Raw genomic sequence first — 7773 nt, 5'->3', positions numbered from 1 at the left:
GGACTACAGGCATGTGCCATCACGCCTGGCTAATTTTTTTTGTATTTTTAGTAGAGACGGGGTTTCCCCATGTTAGCCAGGCTGGTCTCGAACTCCTGACCTCAAGCAATCCACCCACCTCAGCCTCCCAAAGTGCTGGGATTATAGGCATGAGCCACCACGCCCAGCTGGATTCAGTTCTATCACATGCTAGCTGCATGACCTTGGGAAAGATGCTCAACTTCTCTAAGCTGCAGTTTCTTCCTCTGTGAAATGGAAACCATAATTGTGTTTTCACTTAACTCACAGCATCATCATGAGGATTACATAAGGTAGAAATATAAGGAAGCTCCTTATTTATTGGTACATTATTTCCATTCTCCTGGTAATGATGTTGGTAGTTTTTTTAAAAAAACTAATTACAGGTCTTTATACTAATCTCTATTAAAATGTATAGACTCATTTGCGATTTATCAGATTAACATTGCTGCTCTATGTTCAGTCTTTGTATTTTTTTCTCATGTGATACATTTATCTGTGAGTTTTAAAAAACTGTTCATATTAAAATGAAAGCATAGGACCCCATCCCTGCTAGTCACAAATTTTATTTTATTCATTAAGAGTAAATCCACAACAATTGGCTACATTATACACTGTTCTGGGGGCTATGGCAGAGTCAAAGAAATAAAATTTGGGGTGTGTGCCCTCCAGTCTGTAGTTCTTTGGGGAAATGACCTACATTCTTAACCTTAAATGTTAATACCTTTTTTTTTTTTTTTTTTTTTTGAGGAGTCTCCCTCTGTTGCCCAGGCTGGGGTGCAGTGGCATGATCTCAGCTCACTGCAACCTCCGCCTTCTAGGTTCAAGCGATTCTTCTGCCTCAGCCTCCTGAGTAGCTGGGATTACAGGCATGTGCCGCCACGCCCAGCTAATTTTTATATTTTTAGTAGAGATGGGATTTCACCATGTTGCCCAGGCTGGTCTCTAACTCCTGACCTCAAGTGATCCGCCCGCCTCGGCCCCCCAAAGTGCTAGGACTACAGGCCTGAGCCACCGCTCCCTGCCCAAATGTTAGTATCTTGAAATAGTTATGCGTCATGCCAAAGAAATCTAGAAGACCTCAAACTGTCCAATCACAGAACAAACTTGTAACTTAGATGGCGGTTGTCCTTAACAACATTCCCTGCGGGCCCTATCTGAAATGGAGGAGACATGACACCATAGAATTGCAAAATCTTAGTATTCATCACCTAACTTAAATGCTGAAGGGTTTGGAGATCATTCGGACTAACCCTCACGTTTTACAGTTGAAGACAATGACACTGGAGACGGACTTAACCCAAATCACCCGTCGGTGGCAGAGCCTGGACAAACCGATGTCTCCTCCCTTCACTCGTTCGGGGTTGTTGCTGGACTGCAGGGACCCGAAGTAGATAGAGAGGGGTATAGGGTACCGGAAGAAGAGGTATTTTGCAGGAGTCTGTTTTTTCCTGCTCCCAAATCGATGGGATGTCAGCGAAGGATGGGTCTCTGGAGCAGAGAAGCTAACAAAGTCTTCTGAAAACCATCACTAAGGGTGCTGTGGTTGGGAACTCGAAACCCTGCCAAACAGTTAAAAGCGTTTCTGCGAATGTGGTTTCTGAGGGCGAGGAAGCCCTCCCCCGCCCCAGCGCCGGCCCCGCCCGCCGGGTGCCCGACAGTAACCCCGAGGCGTGCGGCAGCCCCAGCTGTCTTCAACGTAGCCATCTGGAAGACAAAAACCAGAAAATGTGCGCCTTCTTATTTGAAACCCCGTCTTTAGGTCCGGCCCCTCCCCAGCAGGAATGGGAACACTTAGTTTGCGCCCACGTGGCTCTTCTGCGGGCTTGTGCTCCGCTCGGAAGCGCGGAGCGCTGTCTGGAATAGGCCAGGCAGAGCTCCCTTCCTGTCGGCCTTTTGCGGGAAGAAGGGATGTGGGGCAATCGGCACAGCTGAATAGGGGCCAGCTGTGGGAAAAGGGAGAGCGTGACAACAGATGGGGGAAGGAAGAAATGAGGGGTAATGGGACGTCACGGCCAGGGTGACAGCTCAGAGGGCCCAATGTCGCCCCAGACCCAGAAATTAGGGCACGTATGCAAAGCTCACACCCTCCATTTGAGAGCGGAACCGAAACCATCACAAGATAAAAGCTCCGGACGCCCAGCCGCGGCGGGCGGCGCGCAAGCGCGCGAGGCCCCGAGTCTGACCTGGAGTTACCCCGCGCGGCGAGTCGCGGCGAAGTAGGTGAAAGGTAACTAGCAGACGCTGCTCTGGGCGACGGCCGTGGCGCGCGTGCGCGGGGCTGGGCCTTGGGTTCCGTTCTCCCCCAAGTTTCTCCAAGTCTGCACTTGACCAAACTGTGGGTGTGTCATGGGCCAGTGCATGAAGCGATGGAGTGGGGACATCGAGCCGATTTGGAAAATTCCTACCACCCACTCTGTGGAGAAATGAGGTCCAGACGTGGTGCAGGGGAGAGAACCACTTACTGAACGCCTCGTGTGTGCATGGCAGGCATGGTGCTGGGCGCCCTTCTTTTAATTCTCACAACCCTTTGAAAGACCTCAAAATGACCTCTCATGGAAGAGGAAACTGAGGCCCTGTGAGTTCATTTAATTTGCCCGCGGTCATCCAATCAGTTAAGGGCAATTCCCATGAAGGGTACGTGCTTCAAGGTGGGTTTTTGAACCTCAAACACACAAACAACACCTGTAGCACATTTGGCAAGGCACCCTCATAGGCATTACTCATTCCATCCTTACCAGAAACCTATGAGGTAGTAGGTGCTGTGACTATTTTCTTTTTGCAGATGGGGAAACCGAGACTCAAGGAAGTTGTTCTGGAATCCCACAGAGAATATCAGAGCTGAGATTTTCTGTCCCATTTTAGAGAGATAAAAAGCTGAAAGCTCAAAGTCACGTTCTCCCACCGCCAATCTGAAGACCTTGGAGAGCTTCATGCTCTATGGGATGAGTGGCCCAGACCATGCTAAAGATGAAGTTCTCATTATTGGAGGTCTCCTTTGTGGGTTTCCATTACAAAATTACAAAGTGATCAACCCTTCTAGAAGATAGTTGGGCTGTTCACTTATTAAGGGCAGGGACAGAGTGCACTACTCACAGTTGCTGAATTTGGTGTTCGTTGGGTGAGCTTATAGCTGAATGAACTGATTTTCAATCCCATATTACTCAAGGGGGAAGCTGCCTTTGTGTCAGGCAATGGGTGAAGTAGCTTGTTTGTGACTTTTCCCAGAGGAGAGTTCTTGCGTTCACACAGCAAACATACTTAGCATGCAGTCTGTGGTGTTTATATAGCTGGAAAACAGATGGGAACTTCAAAGGACAGGAATGCCTTGCTTCTCTTGAAAATTCTGCTCTGAGTATTTGTCTTAGTCTTCTCGCGCTGGGTATTTAAACAACAGACATTTATTTCTCACAATTCTGGATGCTGGAAGTCCGAAATCAAGGTGCAGGCTGATTTGATTCCTGTTGAGGCCCCACTTTCTGGCTCGCAAACAGCCATCTTATCACCGTATGCTCTCATGACAGACAGAATTCTCTCTAGAGTCTCTTCTCATAAGGCATGGATCCCATCTTGGGGGCTCCATCTTTACAACCTCATCTAAATCGAATTACCTCCCAAACGACCCACCTCCTAATCATCATACTGGAGGTTAGGGCTTCAACCTATGAACTGGGTGGAAGGGAGCACAAAAATTCACTCATAACAATCCTAGATGTCTGGATGTTTGCCCACTTCCATACATGGTAGAAACCGTGTATTCCCCCTACCCTGTCAGGGTTTCCTGTGACACAAGAAGTAGATCACCCAGGGAGGGGCACCGGAAGCCAGTCACAACTCCTCCCACCCCACCAACCCCTTGGTGCCTCAGCTGCTCTTCAGAATCACAAAGGCCAGAAAACAGAAGCAGCTCTCCTCCTCTCCTAGGAGGCCTTGGAAACAGAGGGAGATGCAAATGGAAATTCCCCAAAAGGGAAATGCAAGGGAAGCAGAAAAAGCTGCAGCAAAGCGGGTCTGCCCCCTGCTACCCTCATTTCTTTCCAAGAATCCCCTCCCTTGAGTGTGTCGTCAGAGAATTGGAATGTCACTGCCCTGTCCCCCAAGACTGTGTTGCTGCTCAGGCTGATAAAGACAAAGGCTGCAATTGGACTCGCTTTGCCCGAATGTAACCCTGCCTTGAAGCCTTCCTGAGGTGACCAGGGGAGATCATGTGCTGCCTGATGCTGTCAAGATGCCTGTGTGAGCTGCCTGCCTGCTGGTGTTGGCAGGAAGAAGCTGCTTGGGAACTTACATCAGCACCCTGTGGAGGGCTGAGAGCTTTGGCCATGCCAGGCCCTGTGCTGACACTTGTAGTTGAATTCCTTCCCATATGATCCTCCACAGCCCTATGCAGTAAGTGGTGTGTCCCCTGTTTTGCAGAGTACGAAACTGAGGCTCTGAGGAGGTAAGCGATTTCGCCACATCACCCAACCAGTAAAACGCACAGCTGAGACTCAGCTCCTTTCACTGCTCTAGGCATTTAAACCCAACACCCCAATAGGATAGGCTCTTGCAGCTGGCTGGGAAAGTTGTCCCTAGGTTTCTTCCTTTCTTCACTAATTATCCCAGGGAAATTTCAATAAAAATGTAGAACAAGGAAAATTCCAGGCCTTACACACAGTTAAGTAATGAGTGACTTTATAGAGGAATGAATGAATGAAGGCAGAGAATGAGGGTCGATAAAGTGCCTGGAATTGTGCCTGACACATAGTAAACTCTCAATCAATATTTCCCAAATAGTTGAATAAAGGAATAAGAATATCAAAGCATATGGAAGGGAAGAATTTCAGTGTGAGGTGCAAATACTTTAGGACAGCCATTTCCCTAACTTAAGCTCACAGATAAAGTTTATGGTCCTGTTGGAATTCGAAGTTATTTTCTTTTTTTTTTTTTTGAGACGAAGTCTTGCTCTGTTGCCCAGGCTGGAGTGCAGTGGCACGATCTTGGCTCACTGCAACCTCTGCCTCCCAGGTGTAAGCAATTCTCCTGCCTCAGCCTCCTGAGTAGTTGGGATTACAGGCGTGTGCCACCACACCCAGATAATTTTTGTATTTTTTTTAGTAGAGACGGAGTTTCACCATGTTGGTCAGGCTGGTCTTGAACTCCTGACCTCGTGATCCGTCCGCCTCAGCCTCCCAAAGTGCTGGGATTACAGTGTGAGCTACCGTGCCTGGCCTGAAGTTCTTATTTTTTGATTATTGGTGAGAGATTTACTGACCCTAGCTGGTTATCAGTAAATACACAGAAAGTGGATGCAGCAATGCCCTGGTCCATGTCCCCTCCCTGTTGAGTTGCTTCTCTGGGTGTCTCGTATGTGATTTGTGCTGCTGGCTTTTATCATTAGGAAAAGCCTTTCATTCCATTCAAAAAGAGTTACTACTCTTTATGAAGCACTAAGTAGGTCAGTGCATAAGATATGGTCCTTGCTCCCTAGGTGAGGAAAACGTAAGGAGTCCCTGCTCTTGCTAAGGTATATATTTCAACACATCACTTAATCTTAGCAATCCTCATTTTCCCCATACATAAAATAAGTGTGCTACGCACGGTGGCTCATGCCTGTAATCCCAGCACTTTGGGAGGCCGAGGCGGGTGGATCACTTGAGGTCAGGAGTTTGAGAACAGCCTGGCCAATATGGTGAAACCCCATCTTTACTAAAAATATAAAAATTAGGGCTGGGCACGGTGGCTCAGGCCTGTAATCCCAGCACTTTAGGAGTCCGAGGCAGGCGGATCACAAGGTCAGGAGTTTGAGACCAGCCTGGCCAATATGGTGAAACCCTGTCTCTACTAAAAATACAAAATATTAGCCAGGTGTGGTGGCACATGCCTGTAGTCTCAGCTACTCGGGAGGCTGAGGCAGAAGAGAATCACTTGAACCCAGGAGGCGGAGGTTGCAGTGAGCTGAGATCATGCCAGCCTGAGCAACAGAATGAGACTCCGTCCCCCCCCAAAAAAAGAAAACTATATATCTATATGTGTGTGTGTATGTGTGTATATATGTATATGTATATACGTGTGTGTATATAGGTATATATATGTATATATGTATATATGTGTGTGTGTGTCTATATATTAGCTGGGCATGGTAGTGGGCACCTGTAATCCTAGCTACTTGGGAGGCTGAGGCAGGAGAATTGCTTGAACCCGGGAGGCGGAGGTGGCAGTGAGCCAAGATTGTGCCATTGCACTCCTGCCTGGGCAACAAGAGTGAGACTCAGTCCCCCCCAAAAATAAAGAAAGAAATAAAGAAATAAAATGAGTGCATATATAAAATGAGTACTTTAAGGATAGCAAGGGAATTTAATAACATGTGATATGTGAAAAAAAACGAGGGTGGGAGAAAGGGGGGTGATAGGTAGCAAATGTTATTAATTTAATTTAAATCGAAGAGAATATGGGGAGTGTTTTCTCATGAGTCACGAAGCCTAGCCTCTCCAGGAAAAGGGAATGGAGAGCTATACATTTGAGATGTAAGAGGGATTCTGGGCTGGGGGGTTTCCAGACAGCACCAAGCAAGGGAGAGCAGAAAGTTTTACTGCCTGGGAGTAGTGTAGAAACTCAGCAAATATGTCTTGGGCCTTGCATCTGAGCTTTGGGCCTGTCTGCTTCTTCCCTACTGTAGTCAATGTGTCCCTTGACTACAGTGGCTGCAGGAGGAAGGAGCGTCCCGGAACAGCTTAATTCAGTGAGAAATCTGCTGTCTCACTGTGCCTCTGTCTTGCTTGGGTCAAGTCTGAATTCCCAGCAGCCAGAATTTATTGAGCCTTTGTTAGATGCTACCCCCTTAACATTCAGAGTGGGCCTCAAACAAATATAGAATTTGTAAGGATAGAATGATGTGAGGGTCTAAGATTGCAGGGATCAGTACAAAAAGAATAGAAAAAATGAAAAAGACCTAGTATTTGATAGCACAACAGTGACTATAGTCAAAATAATTTAATTGTACTTTTTTTTTTTTTTTTTTTTTTTAGGAGTCTCACTGTCACCCAGGCTGGAGTACAGTGGCATGATCTCAGCTCACTGCACCCTCCGCCTCCTGGCTTCAAGTGATTCTTTTGCCTCAGTCTCCCAAGTAGCTGGGATTACAGGCGTGTGCCACTACACCCTGCTAATTTTTTTTTTTTTTTTTTTTTGTATTTGTAGTAGAGACAGGGTTTCACCATATTGGCCAGGCTGGTTTCGAACTCTTGACCTCACAATCTGCCTGCCTCAGACTCCCAAAGTGCTGGGATTACAGGTGTGAAGCCTGTGAAAAAAAAGTGCTCAGCATTTTTTTTTTTTTTTTTTTTTTTGAGAGCAAGTGTCACTCTGTCACCCAGGCTGGAGTGCAGTGACCCAATCTTGGCTCACTGCAACCTCTGCCTCCAGGTTCAAGTGATTCTCCTGCCTCAGCCTCCTGAGTAGCTGGGACTACAGATGCCTGCCACCATGCTCAGCTAATTTTTTGTATTTTTAGTAGAGATGGTGTTTCACCACGTTGGCCAGGCTGTTCTCAAACTCCTGACCTCAAGTAATTCACCAGCCTCGGCCTCCCAAAGTGCTGGGATTACAGGCGTGAACCACCGTGCCTGGCCTTTAATTGTACATTTTAAAATAACTAAGAGAGTATAATTGGATTGTTTGTAAGACAAAGAATAAATGCTTGAGGAGAAGGATACCCCATTTTCCATGATGTGGTAATTATGCGTTGCATGTCCGTAGCAAAGTATCTCATGTATC

At 47.0% G+C, this 7773-nt stretch overlaps 1 long non-coding RNA gene across 2 annotated transcripts; it reads right to left on the bottom strand.

Annotated features, from left to right (window-relative positions):
• Positions 1 to 570: 570 nt before the first annotated feature.
• LOC141408723 (uncharacterized) lies at positions 571 to 3815 on the bottom strand. 2 transcript variants are annotated; one of them, XR_012425036.1, is made up of 2 exons: positions 3115 to 3815; positions 571 to 1725 (listed from the first exon to the last, which is right to left on the bottom strand). It is a non-coding gene; the product is annotated as an uncharacterized lncRNA (long non-coding RNA). The 2 variants fall into 2 exon arrangements; XR_012425037.1 differs by lacking the exon at positions 3115 to 3815 and adding an exon at positions 2205 to 2343.
• Positions 3816 to 7773: the final 3958 nt, after the last annotated feature.

The sequence above is a fragment of the Macaca fascicularis genome, chromosome 15 (assembly GCF_037993035.2).
Source record: "Macaca fascicularis isolate 582-1 chromosome 15, T2T-MFA8v1.1".
Taxonomy (NCBI): Eukaryota; Metazoa; Chordata; class Mammalia; order Primates; family Cercopithecidae; genus Macaca; species Macaca fascicularis.
Note: the sequence above shows the minus strand (reverse complement) of the source record. Positions and strands in the feature narration are given on the sequence as shown.